This window comes from Grampus griseus (genome assembly GCF_964374135.1).
Source record: "Grampus griseus genome assembly, chromosome: X".
NCBI lineage: Eukaryota > Metazoa > Chordata > Mammalia > Artiodactyla > Delphinidae > Grampus > Grampus griseus.
Genome location: NC_138999.1, coordinates 70,220,368 through 70,240,834, shown reverse-complemented (window position 1 = coordinate 70,240,834; position 20,467 = coordinate 70,220,368).

Here is a 20,467-nt window from a genome sequence, read left to right as displayed (position 1 = left end):
TGCAAAAATCCTCAACAAAATACTAGCAGAAAGAGTCCAACAGCACATTAAAAGGATCAAACGCCATGATGAAGTGGATTTATTCCAGGAATGCAAGGATTCTTCAATATATGCAAAACAATCAACGTGATACACCATATTAACAAATTGAAGGAGAAAAACCATATGATCATCTCAATAGATGCAGAGAAAGCTTTCGACAAAATTCAACACTCATTTATGATAAAAAAAAAACTTGCAGAAAGAAGGAAGAGAGCAAACTGTCCTCAACATTAGAAATATCATATATGACAAACCGACAGCCAACATCATCCTCAATGGTGAAAAACTGAAAGCATTTCCATTAAGATCAGGAACAACACAATGTTGCCCACTCTCACCAGTCTTATTCAACATAGTTTTGGAAGTTTTAGCCACAGCAATCAGAGAAGAAAAGGAAATAAAAGGAATCCAAATCGGAAAAGAAGTAAAGCTGTCACTGTTTGCAGATGACATGATACTATACATAGAGAATCCTAAAGATGCTACCAGAAAACTACTAGAGCTAATCAATGAATTTGGTAAAGTATCAGGATACAAAATTAATGCACAGAAATCTCTGGCATTCCTATACACTAATGATGAAAAATTTGAAAGTGAAATCAAGAAAACACTCCCATTTACCACTGTAACAAAAAAATAAAATATCTAAGAATAAACATACCTAAGGAGACACAAGACTTGTATGCAGAAAATTATGACACTGATGAAAGAAATTAAAGATTATACAAATAGATGGAGAGATATACCATGTTTTTGGATTGGAAAAATCAACATTGTGAAAATGACTCTACTCCCCAAAGCAATCTACACATTCAATGCAATCCCTATCAAACTACCACTGGTGTATTTAACAGAACTAGGGTTAAAAATTTAACAGTTTGTATGGAAACACATAAGGCCCTGAATAGCCAAAGCAATCTTGAGAATGAAAAACAGCCTGAGAAATCAAGCTCCCTGACTTCAGACTATACTACAAAGCTACACTAATCAAGACAGTATGGTACTGTCACATAAACAGAAATATAGATCAATGGAACAGGAGAGAAATTCCAGAGATAAACCTACGCACATATGGTCACCTTATCTGTCAGAAAGGAGGCAGGAATGTACAGTGGAGAAAGGACAGTCTCTTCAATAACTGGTGCTGGGACAACTGGAGAGGTACATGTAAAAGTATGAGATTACATCGCTCCCTAACACCATACACAGAAATAAGCTCAAAATGGGTTAAATACCTAAGTGTAAGGCCAGAAACTATCAAACTCTTAGAGGAAAACATATGCAGAACACTCTGTTACATAAATCACAGCAAGACCCTTTTTGATTCACCTCCTAGAGAAATGGAAATAAAAACAAGAATAAACAAATGGGACCTAATGAAACTGCAAACCTTTTGCACAACAAAGGAAACCATAAACAAGACCAAAAGACAACCCTCAGAATAGGAGAAAATATTGTCAAGTGAAGCAACTGACAAAGGATCAATCTCCAAAACTTACAAGCAGCTCATGCAGCTCAATAACAAAAAAAATGAACAACCCAATCCAAAAATGGACAGAAGACCTAAACAGACATTTCTCCAAAGAATATATACAGAGTGCCAACAAACATATGAAAGAATGCTCAACATCATTAATCATTAGAGAAATGCAAATCAAACCTACAATGAGATATCATCTCACACCAGTCAGAATGGCCATCTTCAAAAAATCTAGAAACAATAAATGCTGGAGAGAGTGTGGAGAAAAGGGAACAGCCTTGCACTGTTGGTCGGAATGTGAATTGGTACAGCCACTATGGAGAACAGTATGGAGGTTCCTTAAGAAACTACATATAGAACTACCATATGACCCAGCAATTCCACTACTGGGCATATAACCTGAGAAAACCATAATTCTAAAAGATTCATGTACCAAAATGTTCATTGCAGCTCTATGTACAATAGCCAGGAGTTGGGAACCACCTGAATATCCATCATCAGATGAATGGATAAAGAAGATCTGGCCCATATATACAATGGAATATTTTTCAGCCATAAAAATAAACAAAATTGAGTTATTTGTAGTGACGTGGATGGACCTAGAGTCTGTCATACAGAGTGAAATAAGTCAGAAAGAGAAAGTCAAATACCGTATGCTAACACATATATATGGAACCTAAGAAAAAAATGTCATGAGGAGCCTTGAGGTAAGACAGGAATAAAGACACAGACCTACTAGAGAATAGACTTGAGGAATGGGGAGGGGGATGGGTAAGCTGTGACAGAGTGAGAGAGTGGCATGGACATATATATACTACCAAACATAAAATAGATAGCTAGTGGGAAGCAGCCGCAGAGCACAGGGAGATCAGCTCAGTGCTTTGTGACCACCTAGAGGGGTCGGATAGGGAGGGTTGGAGGGAGGGAGATGCAAGAGGGAAGAGATATAGGAACATATGTATACGTATAACTGATTCACTTTGTTATAAAGCAGAAACTAACACACCATTGTAAAGCAATTATACTCCAATAAAGATGTAAAAAAAAAAACAAATGCACAAAAAAAATTAGCAAAACAAAATCAACAATATGTTTCAAAGTTCATACACTCTCATTAAGCTGGATTAATCCCAGAGAGGTAATGTGGTTCAATATCCACACATCAATCAATGTGATACACCACATTGACAATTTGAAAAGTAAAAATCATGATCATCTCAATAGACACATAAAAATTTTTGAAAAATTTCAACATCCATTTATGATAAAACTCAACAAATTGGGTATATAAAGATCAACATAATAAAGATCATCTGTGACAAGGTCACAGCTAACACCATACTCAATTGTGAAAATTTGGAAGCATTTCCTCTAAGATCAGAAACAGCAAGGATGTCCACGGTCACCAATTTTATTCAACACAATAATGGAAATCCTACTCACAGGAATCATAGAAGTAAAAGAAATAAGAGGAATTCAAAATTGGAAAAGAAGTGAAACTGTCACTGTTTGCAGGTGACATGATACTATGCATAATAAAATCCTAAAGAGGCCACCAAAAAAACCCTAGAACTCATCAATGAATTCAGTAAAGTTACAGAATACAAAATTAATATACAGAAATGTGTTGTGTTTCTATACATCAAAAAACAAAGTATCAGAAAGATAAATTAAGAAATGATCCAATTTACAATTTCATCAGAAAGAATAACCTGTACTTGGAAAAATGTAAGACACTGATGAACGAAATTGAACAACCCTAACAAATGGAAATATATACCGTGCAAATGGATTGGCAGAATTGTTATTGTTAAAATGACCATATTGCCCAACGAAATCTAGAGATTCAGTGAAATTAATATCAAAATTCCAATGGAATTCTTTAGAGAACTAGAACAAATAGTTCTAAAATTTATAATATGGAAACACAAAAGACCCTGAATATTCAAATCAATCTTGAGGAAGAAGAACAAAGTTGCAGGTATCAATTTCAAACTGTACTACAAAGCTGCAGTAATAAAAAAAAATATGATACCAGCACAAAAACAGGCACATAGGTCAATAGATCCAAATACAGAGCCCACAAGTGAACCAACACTTAAATGGGCCATTAATCTATAACAAAGGAGGGAAGACTATATAGTGGGGAAAAGAAAGCCTCTTTAATAAATGATGTTGGGAAAAGTGGACAGCTACATGCAAAGAATAAAACAGAGTTATAGATTCAGAGAACAAACAGCTGATTGCAGAGGGGGAAATGGTGGGGGGAGGAGAGAAATAGGTGAGGGAGATTGAGGGACATAATTTTAGATAGAAAATAAGTGCGTCATTGGCATGAAACGTACAGTGTGGGGAATATATTCTATAATATGTAATATTTTTATAAGTTGATAGATGGTAGCTAGAATTATACTGATCATTTTGAAATGTATTGAAATATTGAATTGCTGTGCTGTGTTTTATAACAGAGTGTGGTAAGTCAGTTATAATTTAAAAAAATAAATAAGCTCATAGAAAAGCAGATCAGATTTGTGGTTACCAGAGGTGGGGTTTGTGGGGAGGAGGAATTGGATGAAGGTATTCAAAAGGTACAAACTTCCAATTATAAGATAATTTCTGGGATGTAATTTACAACGTGATCATTATAGTTAACACTGCTGTATATTATATAGGAAAGCTGCTATGAGAGTAAATACTAAGTGTTATCTTCAGAGGGAAAAATTTCTCTTTTTTTAAAATTTTGTATCTATGTGAAATGATAGATGTTCACTAAAATTATTGTGGTAATCATTTCATGATACATATAAGACAAATCATTATGCTGTATAACTTAAATGGACACAGTGCTGTATGTCAATTATATCTCAAAAAAACTTGAAGAAAATAAATGATCCAATGGAATTTGCCTTGTTAGGTTTGAGACTTGCTTGGGAACCACATTCCCTTTCTTCTTTCCAATTTCTCTCTCTTGGAATGGAAATTTCAATCCTATGTCTATCCACCATTATACTATGGAAGCACATGGCTTGTTTCATATCACAGGTTCATAGCCGAAGAGAAAAAAAAATTAAATAGGGAAAGCCATATTGCATTTGATTTATTAATTGTTATTCAATTTTTTAAACAACTTTATTGGAGAAAAATTGCTTTATATGGTGTCTTAGATTCTGCTTTATAACAAAGTGAATCAGCTAATCATATACATATGTACACATATCTCTTCCCTCTTGAGTCTCCCTCCCTCTCACCCACCCTATCCCACCTCTCTAAGTGGTCACAAATCACAGAGCTGATCTCCCTGTGCTATGCAGCTGCTTCCCACTAGCTATGTATCTTACGTTTGGTAGTGTATGAATGTCCATGCCACTCTCTCACTTTGTCCCATCTTACCCTTCCCCCTCTCCGTATCCTCAAGTGCATTCTCTAGTAGGTCTGTGTCATTATTCCCATCACGCCCATATGTTCTTCGTGAAAATGTTTGATTTTTTTGTTTTGTTTTGTTTTGTTTTTTAGATTCCATATATATGTGTTAGCATACGGTATTTGGTTTTCTCTTTGTGACTTACTTCACTCTGTATGACAGACTCTAGGTCCATCCACCTCACTACAAATAAGTCAATTTCATTTCCTTTTATGGCTGAGTAATATTCCATTGTATGTATGCACCACAGCTTCCTAATCCATTCGTCTGTTGATGGACAATTAGGTTGCTTCAATGTCCTGGCTATTGTAAATAGACCTGCAATGAACATTTTGGTACATGACTATTTTTGAATTATGGTTTTCCCAGGGTATATGCCCAGGAGTGGAAACGCTACGTCATATTTTAGTTCTACTTTTAGTTTTTTAAGGAACCTCCATACTGCTCCGCATAGTGGCTGTATCAATTTACATTCCCACCAACAGTGCAAGAGGGTTCCCTTTTCTCCAAACCCTCTCCAGCATGTATTGTTTGAAGATTTTTTGATGGTGGCCATTCTGATGGATGTGAGATGATATCTCCCTGTAGTTTTTATTTGCATTTCTCTAATGATTAATGAGGTTGAGTATTCTTTCACGTGTTTATTGGCAATCTGTATATCTTCTTTGGAGGAATGTCTATTTAGGTCTTCTGCCCATTTAAGGACTGTGTCGTTTGATTTTTTTATATTGAGCTGCATGAGCTGACTGTAAATTTTGGAGATTAATCCTTTGTCAGTTGCTTTATTTGCAAATATTTTCTCCCATTCTGAGGGTTTTCTTTTAGTCTTATTTATGGTTTCCTTTACTCTGCAAAATACTTTAAGTTTCATTATGTTCCATTTGTTTACTTTTTTATTTCCATTTCTCTAGGAGATGGGTCAAATATGATCTTGCTGTGATTTGTGTCAGACTGTTATGCCTATGTTTTCTTCTAAGAGTTTGATAGTGTTTGGCCTTACATTTACGTCTTTAATCCATTTTGAGTTTATTTTTCAATATGGAGTTAGGGAGTGTTCTAATTTCATTCTTTTACATGTAGCTGCCCAGTTTTCCCAGCACCACTTATTGAAGAGGATGTCTTTTCTTCACTGTATTTTCTTGTTTCCTTTATCAAAAATAAGGTGATCATATGTGCCTGCAGTTATCTCTGGGTTTTCTATACTGTTCTGTTGATCTATATTTCTGTTTTTGTGCCAGTACCATACTGTCTTGATTACTGTAGCTTTGTAGTATAGTCTGAAGTCACAGAGCCTGAGTCCTTCAGCTCCATCTTTCTTTCTCAAGATTGCTTTGGCTATTTGGGGTCTTTTGTGTTTCCATACAAATTGTGAATTTTTTTTTCTAGTTCTGTGGAAAAAAACAGAGTTAATTTGATAGGGATTGTATTGAATCTGTAGATTGCTTTGGGTAGTAGGGTCATTTTCACAGTGTGATTCTGCCAATCCATGAACATGGTATATCTCTCTATCTATTTGAATCATGTTTAATTTATTTCATCAGTGTCTTATAATTTTCTGCATACAGGTCTTTTGTCCCCTTAGGTAGGTTTATTCCAAGATATTTTATTCTTTTTGTTGCAATGGTAAATGGGAGTGTTTTCTTAATTTCACTTTCAGGTTTTTCATCATTAGTGTATAGGAATGCAAGAGGTTTCTGTGTATTAATTTTGTATCCTGCTACATTACCTGATGCATTGATTAACTCCAGTAGTTTTCTGATAGCATCTTTAGGATTCTCTATTTATAGTATCATGTCATCTGCAAACAGTCACAGCTTTATTTCTTCTTTTCCAATTTGGATTCTTTTTATTTCTTTTTTTTTTCTCTGATTGCTGTAGCTGAAACTTCCAAAACTATTTTGAATAATAGTGATGAGAGTGGGCAAATTTGTCTTGTTCCTGATCTTAGTGGAAATGGTTTCAGTTTTTAACCATTGAGGATGATTTTGACTGTGGCTTTGAAATATATGGCCTTTATTATGTTGAAGAAAGTTCCCTCTATGCCTATTTTCTGGAGTGTTTTTATCATAAATGCGTGTTGAATTTTGTCAAAAGCTTTTTCTGCATCTTTTGAGATGATCATATGGTTTTTCTCCTTCAATTTCTTAATATGTTTTATCACGTTGATCAACTTGTATATATTTAAGAATCCTTGCATTCGTGGGATAAACCCCATTTGATCATGTTGTATGATCCTTTGAATGTGCTGTTGGATTCTGTTTGCTATTATTTTGTCTAGGATTTTTGCATCAAGATTCATCAGTGATATTGTCCTATACTGTTCTTTCTTTGTGACATCTTTGTCTGGTTTTGGTATCAAGGTGATGGTGACCTCATAGAATGAGTTGGTGAGTGTCTCTCCCTCTGATATATTTTGGAAGAGTTTGAGAAGGATAGGTGTTAGCTGTTCTCTAAATGCTGATAGCATTCGCCTGTGAAGCCATCTGCTCCTGGGCATTTTTTTTTGTTGTTGGAAGATTTTTAATCACAGTTTCAATTTCTGTGCTTGTGATTGATCTGCTCATATTTTTCTATTTCTTCCTGTTCCATTCTAAGAACATTTTGCATTTCTAACAATTTATCCACTTCTTCCATGTTGTATATTTTATTGGCATGTAGTTGTTTGTAGTAATCTCTCCTGATCCTCTGTATTTCTGCAGTGTCAGTTGTTACTTCGCCTTTTCCATTTCTAATTGTATTGATTTGAGTCTTCTCCCTTTTTTGCTTGATGAGACTGGCTAATGTTTTATCAATTTTGTTTATCTTCTCAAATAACCAGCTTGCAGTTTTATTGATCTTTGCTATCACTTCCTTCATTTCTTTTTCATTTATTTCTGATCTGATCCTTATGATTTCTTTACTTCAGCTAACTTTTGGGTTTTTGTTCTTCTTTCTCTAATTGCTTTAGGAGTAAGGCAAGGTTGTTTATTTAGGAGGTTTCTTGTTTCTTAAGGTAGGACAGTGTTGCTATAAACTTCCCTCTTAAAATTGTTTTTGCTGCATCCCATAGGTTTTGGGTCATCGTGTTTTCATTGTCATTTGTTTCTAGGTATTTTTTGATTTCCTCTTTGATTTTATCAGTGAGTTCTTTTTTATTAGTGTATTGTTTAGCCTCAATGTGTTTGTATTTTTTACAGATTTTTTCCTGTAATTGATATCTAGTCTCATAGTATTGTGGTCAGAAAAGATACTTGATACAATTTCAGTTTTCTTAATTTTACCAAGGCTTGTTTTGTGACCCATGATATGATCTATCCTGGAGAATGTTCCGTGAGCACTTGAGAAAAATGAGTATTATGTTGTTTCTCAATGGAATGTCCTATAAATATCAATTAAGTCCATCTTGTTTAATGTATCATTTAAAGCTTATATTTCCTTATTTATTTTGATCATTTTGGATGATGTGTCCATTGGTGAAAGTGGGGTGTTAACATCCCCTACTATGATTGTGTTACTGTCGATTTCCCCTTTTATGGCTGTTAGCACTTGCCTTATGTATTGAGGTGCTCTTATGTTGGGTGCATAAATATTTACTATTGTTGTATCTTTCTCTTGGATTGATCGCTTCATCATCATGTAGTGTCTTTCTTTGTCTCTTGTAATAGTCTTTGTTTTAAAGACTCTTTTGTTTGATATGAGAATTGCTACTCCAACTGTCTTTTGAATTCCATTTGCATGTAATAACTGTTTCCATACACTCACTTTCTTTTTTTTTTTTTAACATCTTTATTAGGGTATAATTGCTTTACAATGGTGTGTTAGTTTCTGCTTTATAACAAAGTGAATCAGTCATACATAAACATATGATCCCATATGTCTTCCCTCTTGTGTCTCCCTCCCTCCCACCCTCCCTATCCCACCCCTCCAGGCTGTCACAAAGCACTGAGCCAATATCCCTGTGCCATGCGGCTGCTTCCCACTAGCTATCTACCTTACTACGTTTGTTAGTGTGTATATGCCCATGACTCTCTCTCGCCCTGTCACAGCTCACCCTTCCCCCTCCCCATAACCTCAAGTCCGTTCTCTAGGAGGTCTGAGTCTTTATTCCTGCTTTACCCCTAGGTTCTTCATGACATTTTTTTTTCTTAAATTCCATATATATGTGTTAGCATACGGTATTTGTCTTTTCCTTTCTGACTTACTTCACTCTGTATGACAGACTCTAGATCTATCCACCTCATTACAAATAGCTCAATTTCGTTTCTTTTTATGGCTGAGTAATATTCCATTATATATATGTGCCACATCTTCTTTATCCATTCATCCGATGATGGGCACTTAGGTTGTTTCCATCTCCGGGCTATTGTAAATAGAGCTGCAATGAACATTTTGGTACATGACTCTTTTTGAATTTTGGTTTTCTCAGGGTATATGCCCAGTAGTGGGATTGCTGGGTCATATGGTAGTTCTATTTGTAGTTTTTTAAGGAACCTCCATACTGTTCTCCATAGTGGCTGAACCAATTCACATTCCCACCAGCAGTGCAAGAGTGTTCCCTTTTCTCCACACCCTCTCCAGCATTTATTGTTTCTAGATTTCTTGATGATGGCCATTCTGACTGGTGTGAGATGATACCTCATTGTAGTTTTGATTTGCATTTCTCTAATGATTAACGATGTTGAGCATGGGACCTAATGAAACTTCAAAGCTTTTGCACAGCAAAGGAAACCATAAACAAGACCAAAAGACAACCCTCAGAATGGGAGAAAATATTTGCAAATGAAGCAACCGACAAAGGATTAATCTCCAAAATTTACAAGCAGCTCATGCAACTCAATAACAAGAAAAAAACAACCCAATCCAAAAATGGGCAGAAGACCTAAATAGACATTTCTCCAAAGAAGACATACAGACTGCCAACATACACTCACTTTCAATCTGTATATGTCCCTTCATCTGAAGTGGGTCTCTTGTAGACAGCATATATATATGTCTAGTTTTTGTATCCTTTCAGACAGTCTATGTCTTTGGTTGAAACATTTAATCTATTTACATTTAAGGTAATTATTGATATGTATGTTCCTATTCCCATTTTCTTAATTGTTTTGGGTTTGTTATTGTAGCTCTTTTCCATCTCTTCTGTTTCCTGCTGAGATAACTTCCTTTAGCATTTGTTGTAAAGCTGCTTTGTTTGTGCTGAATTCTCTTGGCTTTTGCTCGTCTGTAAAGCTTTTAATTTCTCTGTCAAATCTGAATGAGATCCTTGCTGCATAGAGTAATCCTAGTTGTAGGTTTTTCTCCTTCATCACTTTAAATATGTCCTGCCACTCCCTTCTGGTTTGCAGAGATTCTGCTGAAAGTTCATCTGTTCACCTTATGGGGATTCCCTTGTGTGTTATTTGTTGTTTTTCCCTTGCTGCATTTAATTTTTTTCCTTTATATTTAATTTTTGATAGTTTGATTAATATGTGCCTTGGTGTGTCTCTCTTGGATTTATCCTGTATAGGAATCTCTGTGCTAACTGGGCTGGATTAACTATATTCTTTCCCATATTAGGGAAGTTTTCAACTATAATCTCTTCAAATATTTTCTCAGTCCCTTTCTTTTTCTCTTCTTCTTCTGGGACCCCATAATTCGAATGTTGGTGCATTTAATGTTGTCCCAGAAGTCTCTGAGACTTTCCTCAATTATTTTCTTTCTTTTTTCTTTTTTCTGCTCTGCAGTAGTTATTTCCACTGTTTTATCTTCCAGGTCACTTATTCGTTCTTCTACATCAGTTATTCTGCTCTTGATCCCTTCTAGAGAATTTTTAATTTCATTTATTGTGTTGTTCATCACTGTTTGTTTGCTCGTTAGTTATTCTAGGTCCTTGTTAAAAGTTTCTTGTATTTTCTCCATTGTATTTCCAAGATTTTGGATCATCTTTACTAACAGTATTCTGAATTCTTTTTCAGGTAAACTGCCTATTTCCTCTTCATTTATTAGGCCTTGTGGGGTTTTGTCTTGCTCCTTCATCTGCTGTGTGTTTCTCTGTCTTCTCATTTTGGTTAACTTACTGTGTTTGGGGTCTCCTTTTTGCAGGCTGCAGGTTCGTAGTTCCCATTGTTTTGGTGTCTGTCCCTAGTGGCTAAGGTTGGTTCAGTGTGTTGTGTAGACTTCCTGTTGGAGGGGACTAGTGCCTGTGTTCTGGTGTATGAGCCTGGATCTTGTCTTTCTGGTGAGCAGGTCCCCGTCTGGTGATGTGTTTTGTCTTGTCTGTGGTCTTGCTATGATTTTAGGTAGCCTCTCTGAAAATGGTTGGTGTTGTGTTCTTGTCTTGCTAGTTGATTGTTATATAGTGTCCAGCACTGTAGCTTGCTGGTCATTGAGTGAAGCTCGGTTTTGTTGTTGAGATGGAGATCTGTGGGAGATTTTTGCCATTTGATATTACGTGGAGCTGGAAGGTCTGTTGTCGTCCAGTGTCCTGCACTTGGCTCTCCCACCTCAGAGGCACAGTCCTGATGCCTGGCTGGAGCACCAAAATCCTGTCATCCACACAGCTCAGAATAAAAGAGAGAAAAAGAAAAAAAGAAGAAAGTAAAATAAAATAAAATAAATAAAATAAAGTTATTAACAGAAAAAATAATTATTAAAATAATTTTTCTAAGTAATAAAAAAAGAAAGAAAGAAAGAAATAAGAGAGCAACTGAACCAAAAAACAAATCCACCAATGGTAACAAGTGCTAAAAACTATAGTAAAAACAAAGAAACAGACAGGACGCTAGGCAAATTGTAAAACCAAGCTATACAGACAAAATCACACACAGAAGCATACACATGCACACTCACAAAAAGGGGAAAAAAATATATCTTTTCTCCAAAGCCAACCTCCTCAATTTGGGATGATTCGTTGTCTATTCAGGTATTCCACAGATGCAGCATACATCAAGTAGATTGGGGCAATTTTATCCACTGCTCCTGAGGCTGCTGGGAGAAATTTCCCTTTCTCTTCTTTGTTCACACAACTCCTGGTGTTCAGTTTTCGATTTGGACCCACCTCTGCATGTAGATCACCTGAGGGCCTCTGCTCTTCCCTCAGACAGGATGGGGTTAAAGGAACAGCTGATTCGGGAGCTCTGGCTCACTCAGGCCGGGTGGTGGGATGGGTATGGAGTGTGGTGTGAGCCTGCAGCAGTAGAGGCAGGCATGACGTTGCACCAGCCTGAGGTGCACCATGTGTTCTCCCGGGGAAGTTGCCCCTGGATCACGGGACCCTGGCAATGCCAGGCTGCAGAGGTTCCCGAGAGGGGAGGTGTGGAGAGTGACCTGTTCTTGCACACAGGCTTCTTGGTGGCTGTAGCAGCAGCCTTAGCATCTCGTTCTTGTCTCTGGGGTGTGCTTTGATAGCCATGGCTCATGCCTGTCTCTGGAGCTCTTTAAGTGGCACTCATGATTCCCTCTCCTCGCACAGCAGGAAACAAAGAGGCAAGAAAAAGGTCTCTTGCCACTTCGGCAACTCCAGCCTTTTTCCCAGACTCCCTTCCGGCTAACTGTGGCACACTAGCCCCTTCAGGCTGTGTTCACATAGCCAACCCCAGTCCTCTCCCTGGGACCCGAACTCTGAAGCCCGAGCCTCAACTCGCAGCCACCGCCCACCCTGGTGGTTGAGCAGACAAGCCTCTCTGGCTGGTGAGTGCTGGTGGGCACCAATCCTCTGTGTGGGAATCTCTCTGCTTTGCCCTCCAAACCCCTGCTGCTGTGCTCTCCTCCGTGGCTCCAAAGCTTCCCCCATCCACCATCCACAGTCTCCACCTGTGAAGAGGCTTCCTAGTGTGTGGAAACTTTTCCTCCTTCACAGCTTCCTCCCACTGGTGCAGGTCTCATCACTATTCTTTTGTCTCTGTTTTTTCTTTTTATTTTTCCCTACTGAGGTACGTGGGGAGTTTCTTGACTTTTGGGAGGTCTGAGTTCTGCCAGCATTCAGTAGGTGTTCTGTAGGAGTCGTTCCACATGTAGAGGTATTTCTGATGTATTTGTGGGGGGGAAGGAGATCTCTACATTTTACTCTTCTACCATCTTGAAGCCATCCTGGTGAAGAGAAATTTTAAGTAAGGATGAATCTCCCCTCTACTCTCACCCATGGTTTGTATGAGGCTTGAATGAGACTTTGAGCCTTAGACTTTAGATATGATGCTGGAATCAGTTAAGACTTTCTGGGCTGTTGAAATTGAATTCATGTGTTTTGCATATGATAAGGACCTGGAATTTAGGAGGCTAAAGAATGAAGTATTATGGATTGAATATTTGTGTTTCTGCAAAATTCATATGTTGAAACCCTATGCCCCAAGTGACGATATGGAGATGAGGATCTTTTGGAGGTAATTAGGGTTAAAAGAGGTCATAAGTGTGGGACTCTCATGATGGGATTAGTGCACTTATGAGAAGAGACACCAGAAATGTTTCTCTCTTTCTCCCTCTCTAGTCAAGAAGACAGCTCTCACCGGGAACTGAATTACATAGCATCTTCATCTGGACTTCACAGCCTCCAGAACTGTGAGAAAACAAACCTTCAATTAAGTTGCCTGTCTACAGTATTTTATTATGGCAGTCTGAGCTGACTAGCATGCTCCACTACACTACATACCTCTTGTCACAGGGATTGAAGTTCCATTTTCCAACACATGATGTCCCTTTTTTCGTTCTCTTCTGTTGACGCAGAATGTCTTCCATTCACTCAGTTTATCCAAATCCTTTAAAGTTACCTCAAATATTGCATCTCTTCTATGAAGTTATTCCAGTCCACAAATTCAGAATTTATTTATTTATTCTTGTAATAAATATTATTCGGTGGTTTCACATCTCTAGAATAACATTCAGTTTGTTCTGTTTTGTATCCAAGATGCTTTAAAGAGGTCTGGCAGACCCACTTATCTATAAGCATCTTGAGGGAAGAATGTTATATTTCTGTGTCTCCCTATAATTTGTAGCATAAAGCATATTTACAAAAAGTAGGTACAAATATTTTTAGAATGACTAGATCCTTTATTTCCTGAATTTGGAGATTAATCTATGTTTAATTTATTCTTCTGTCTTTTGTCCAGCATAGAATTTGTGAAACTAATGATAAAGCCATAAAGAACTCTAACCCCAAATTCTTCTAAGAGAAAGTTATTTCTCATGGTTGCATACATACATACAGTTTGCATCATGGGTGTGCAACCTATACAGTTGCACAGGGCTCCATGCACAGAAGGATCCTATAGTTGATTTACAGCTCTACTCTCAGTGACTTAAATAATTTAATCTCAGAATTGTGTTTCCTAAGTGAAATTTAACAAGACAATAGAGCATATTTGTGAGCAGAAAAAATATGCACAATATGCATATTTACTGTTTCTTGCCAAACCTTTTGCATAAAGCTATTGTGGTACCTCATGAGTACAGAATTCTGGTGGACCCATAATGTGTGGGAGGTCAGTAATTCTCAAGGAAATTATAAGGTAAGTGAGCTACATTACTATGAATGAGTAAACTTGGCCACAAACAGACCCTAAGGACCACACTTTCCTTTCACACTAAAACTTGCTTCAAACACAGAAAGAAGGAAATGATGTTCTAAGAAACAAGAACAACCATAGAACCTTATATTCTTTCTTACTCATGTTATTTCCTTGTATTAGCCAACCACACTTACTGAAAATTATGACATAGGTTAAAATGGAAAGATAGGGCAATCCATAGATCCTTATCTTTTCAGTCCTTTCTTATGCATCAGGAAGCCCGAAATAGAGAATGTCGGTAGAATGTATGCCTATCAGAAAGTCAAATCAAAGCATTTAAGTTAGTTTTGTGCAGTATTTCCACTGCTCTGGTAAGAAAAAAATACATATGTCTGTACAAGATATAAAATAATAACTGAGTAATATATATGATTCCACATAAAATTTATATCTCTATTTAAACTGCCTTGCACAATACAAAAATGAATGGTATAATTTATGCTAATAATTTAAACATAAAGTTTTCTTTACTCATAACAACAACAAATAGCAGATAAAAAACACCTAAACAAGTCCAGAGAGAGACCACAGAAGAAAATATATATATATATATTTTAGTAAATTTAATGGTTTATTTTCCCCTGAAATTTGAACTAGGAACCCCTAATTTTTATCTTTTACTGAGCCTTGAACATTATGTAGTAGTATAAAATGACCTTTGTTTTGTGGTTACATGGCTAAAACTACTATTCAGTTAATCTGACCCTTAATTTTACAAGCAACTCAAAAAATTATTTTTCTCAAAAAGTACAATCATCCAATTAAAAATACCTGCCAGTACATCTTCTCACTTCCTCTAATAGTGAAGTAATGTTTCAGACTAGGACTGATTTTTTTCCCTGTCATTTTGAAACAAGAGGGAAGGAGGCAGGGCACAACTTTTGAAAGAATGACATAGCCCAAGGACATGACATAAACTGATTAGAACAAAATGGATCCAAGATGGCAGACAAATTGATTTTTTCCACTAGACCTTGAGACTCAGTATCACCAAGCTCACAACAGCAAGCTAAATGACACACCCACAGTTGCCATGAAAGTTCCAAGACTGATCATAAGGATAAAATGGGGGCAGTGGCCCTCTTCCTGGAAATCCCTGCCTCTTCCTAAAATAGCTGGAATACTCCCATTCATGAGCCTATGAAATTACCCACTCTTATAAAAACTGACAACCTCATACCCTGGTGCCTGTCTCACCTTCTGAGATGGCCCACACTCTGTCTGTGGAGTGTGTTTCTCTCTAAATAAATCCACTTCTTACCTTTCACTTTGTCTCTCACTGAATTCTTTCTGTGATGAGCCATCAAGAACCTGAGATTCATTAAGTCTTGAAACCAGATGTGTGATCTCAGTTGGAAGATTGTGGGTTCTGGCTAGGTTCGAGTCATGGCCACGTGAGTTCAAGTCCCAATCTGGGTTTTGGCCAGGTTCGAGTCCCAGCCACGTGGGTTCAAGTCTCAATCTGGGTTTTGGCTGGGTTCGAGTCCCAATCTGGGTTTTGGCTGGGTTCGAGGCCTGGCACATGGGTTTAAGTCTCAATCTTAGGTGCACAGTTTCAATTTCAACTCAGGCCTGCCCCACTTAATTTAGCTTGTGGTAATCATTTCTGCTTACACTATAATTAGGTTAGTAGTGTAAGCTTTGCAGTCAACTGGATCTGAATTTGAATCTTGTCTCCACTCATTTTCTGGGACATTTTGAGAAAATTACCTATCCTCTTTAAATGTTTGCTAAGGCCCATCCTCAGAGATTCTTATTTAATAGATCTTGTATGGAGGAATAAGAATCTGACTTTGTAACTAATTACCCATGTGACTCTGATGTAGCTATTCCACATACTGTTATTTGGGAAGCCTAGAACTGGATAATTTTTATGAAGTATACAGGCTCCTCAGTTCCTTGCTGCACATGTGACTTAGAATGATGTCCTTTTAGTCTCCTTGACAGGAGACAAATTCTTCATTATGACACAGTCCTCAGTAGAATGGTATGCAGGAAGAATAAGGCATTTCTTGACCTGACTCAAAAGCAAAAAATAATTGATCTTATTATAGGGTTATAGAATTTCCCTGTGGTAGCAAGAAACATTACATAGTTCTCGTACCCAGTGCTATAAAAAACGATAAATATATAACCTAAGGAAAGCACTTTTCCAAGAATAGTTACCAATATATTGAGCCTATTCTTCTGGTATATGAAGATGATGAAACAGTCATAAAATACAAAAGGTAAATTTGCAAGTGTGAGTGTGTAGACAATTGGAGATTAGTGATACATAATTAATTTGGATCTGTCAGTTGTCCTTTAAAATAAAAATAAAAATAAACCACGAGGAGGATGAAGATGGTGGAGTAGCAGGATGTGGAGCTCCCCTTCCCCCACAAACACACTAAAAAAATACATCTACTACAAAAAAATTATAAGCCAATATTTTTGATGAAGATAGATGCAAAAATCCTCAACAAAATACTAGGAAACAGAATCCATCAGTACAGTAAAAGGATTATATACCATGATCAAGGTGGATTCATTCTCACGTCACAGGGATGGTTCTACACATGCAAATCAATCATTGTGATACACCACATTAACAAAAGGAAAGACAAAAACCACATGATCATCTCAATAGACATAGAAAAAGCATTTGACAAAATTCAACATCCATTCATGATAAAAAGTCTTAGCAACATGGGTACAGAGGGAACATATCTCAACTTAATAAATACACACAGCAGACATAATACTCAAAGTTGATGAAAGCCTTCTTGCTAAGTTCAGGAAGAAGACAAGGATGCCCACTCTCACCACTTCTATTCAAAATGGAATGGAAGTCCTATCCACAGCAATCATACAAGAAAATGAAAAAAAAATGGTATCCAAATTGGAAGGGAAGGGATAAAACTTTTACTATTTGCAGGTGACATGATACTCTATATAGAGAACCCAAAAGACTCCACACAGCTATTATTAGAACTAATAAATGATTTCAGTAATGTAACAGTATACAAGGTTAATATAGAGAAATCTGTTGTATTTCTTTACACTAACAAAATATCAGAAAGAGAAATTTAAAAAAAATCCTTGTTAACATTGTGTCAAAAAATTTAAAAAACCTAGGCATAAACTTAAAGGGTGAAAAACCTATACATGAAAAGAATAAGACATTGATAAAGGAATTTGAAGATTATTCAAAGAAATATAAATATATTCCATGCTCTTTGACTGGAAGAATAATTAAAATGGCCATATTACCCAAAGTGATCTATAGATTTAATGTGACCCCTGTCAAAATACCCATGGCATTTTTCACAGAACCAGAACAAATTGTCCTAAAATTTATATTCAACCACAAAAGGTGCAGAATTGCCAAACCAATCCTGAGAAAAAAGAATAAAGCTGGAGGCATAAACCTTCCAGGCTTCAGACAATACTACAAAGCTACATTAATTGAAACAGTGTGGTATTGGAACAAAACTAGCCATATAGATCAATGGAACAGAACAGAGAGCCCAGAAATAAACCCACACACCTGTGATCAATTAATCTGTGACAAAGGAGGCAAGAATATACAATGGAGAAAAGATAGTCTCTTCAACATGTGATGCTGGGAATGTTGGACAGATACATGTAAATCATTGAAATTAGAACACTCACATCGTATACAAAAATAAAATCAAGATGGTTTAAAGACCTAAATATAAGGCCTGAAACTATAAAACTTTTAGAAGAGAACATAAGCAAACTTTCTTGGACATAAATCATAGCAATATATTTTTAGATCACTCTCCCAAGGCAAACTAAATAAAAGCAAAAATAAACAAATGGGACCTAATCAATCTTAAAAGCTTTTCCACAAAAAAAATAAAATAAAATCATTACCAAAACTAAAAGACAACCTACAGAATGGGAGAAAATATTTGCAAATGATGTGATCAACAAGGGGTTAATATCCAAAATATAAAACAGTTCATATAACTCAATATCAAAAACAAAAAGAAAACAATCCAATCAGAAAATAGGCAGAAGACATAAATAGGTATTTCTCCAGAGAAGACATACAGGTGGCCAACAGACACATGAAAATATGCTCAACATCACTAATTATTAAAGAAATGCAAACCAAACTCACAATGAGGTATCACCTCACACTTGTCAGAATGGCTATCATCAAAATGTCTATAAATAATCAATCCTGGATAGAATATGGAAAAAGGGGAACCTCCTATACTATTGGTGAGAATGTAAATTGATATAGCCACTATGGAGATCTATATGGACTATTAGCCATAAAAAGAATGAAATGTTGCCATTTGCAGCAACATGGATGGACCTACAGAATTTTATACTAAGTGAAGTAAGTCAGAAAGAGAAAGACAAATATTATATGATATCACTTATATGTGGAATCTAAAATAATACAAATAAATCTATATATAATGCAGAAACAGATTCACAGACATAGAAAACAAACTTATGGTTACCAAAGGGGAATGTGAGGGGATATATTAAGTGTATGGGATTAAAAGATACAAACTATTATATAAAATGGATAAGCAACAGAGATGTACTGTATAGAACTGGGAGCTATATTTAATATCTTGTAATTATCTATAGTGGAAAATAATCTGAAAAGCATATATTATATGCCTTTTAAATTATATATAAAATATATGCTTTTCAGATTTTATATATATATATATATATATATATATATATATACACATCTGCATCACTTTGCTATATACCTGAAACTAATGCAATACGGTAAATCAACTATCCTTCAATAAAAATGGAAAAAAAACCACATCTTAATAAAAATTGAAATTTCTATTTTTCTGGAAAAATCCAGCCTTACAGGATGCAAATGAAGCTATGGGGGTCTGGATGGGAGAACGAATGGTGAAGACTTTTGAAATAGAGCTGAATTGTGAATGAGGAAAGTGTTGGTGTTGGTAGAGAGAATTCAGACAGCCAGAGATCAATCTGAGGAGCTCTGAGGTGAGAAATGGGCACTAAAAATAAAGTGGGGTAGTACCACTGCGATTTAAGCAAAGGCCCTTGCAATAGGAAGCCTGTGAGTGCTCCTCTTTCTGTTCCTTCCATGACTTACTGTTAACCAGACGTGATTGCAGCATTAATTAAAGAGCATTACAAGAACACATGGAGTACTTAATTGTGCTTGTTCCTGTTCTCTAATATTTCCACCTTTACCATTATGGTCCCAAACAGTTCATTACTGATAATTAATATTTATTTAATACTTTCTAATTGAAACTATTGTCAGGGGGTTGGTAAGGTTGGGTTTCAGTATCAAATCATTTTTCCAATTTGTCCTGCTGTGCTTATTGCTCTGTTGGTTTCCCAGTTATTTCAACTTTCCTGAAGCTATACTCCCATGGTAGAGGAATCAGAGCAGCTCAAATATCAATAAATCAACATCTCAAATAAATAGACATCAGTGGCTTTGTTTTGTGACTGTGTATTCCCTGTGTGGAAAAGCAATATGAAGAATGTAGTAAATATACTTCTGTCTCAAAAAGCAGATGGGCTGGTCATATACATAAAACAGAGCTACCACTTGGATATTGCCCCTTTTGCATGTCTTTTTTGGTACCAAAACTATTTAATTGTGTATTTTCTCTCTCAGTATGTAATTATAAACCTTCTCATTTAAAATATTACATGAGAAAACAGAATCCAACAGCACATTAAAAGGATCATACACCATGATCAAGTGGGGTTTATTCCAGGAATGCAAGGATTCTTCAATATACGCAAATCTATCAATGTGATAAACCATATTAACAAATTGAAGGAGAAAAACCATATGATCATCTCAATAGATGCAGAGAAAGCTTTTGACAAAATTCAACACCCATTTATGATAAAAACCCTGCAGAAAGTAGGCATAGAGGGAACTTTCCTCAACATAATAAAGGCCATATATGACAAGCCCACAGCAAACATCATCCTCAATGGTGAAAAACTGAAAGCATTTCCACTAAG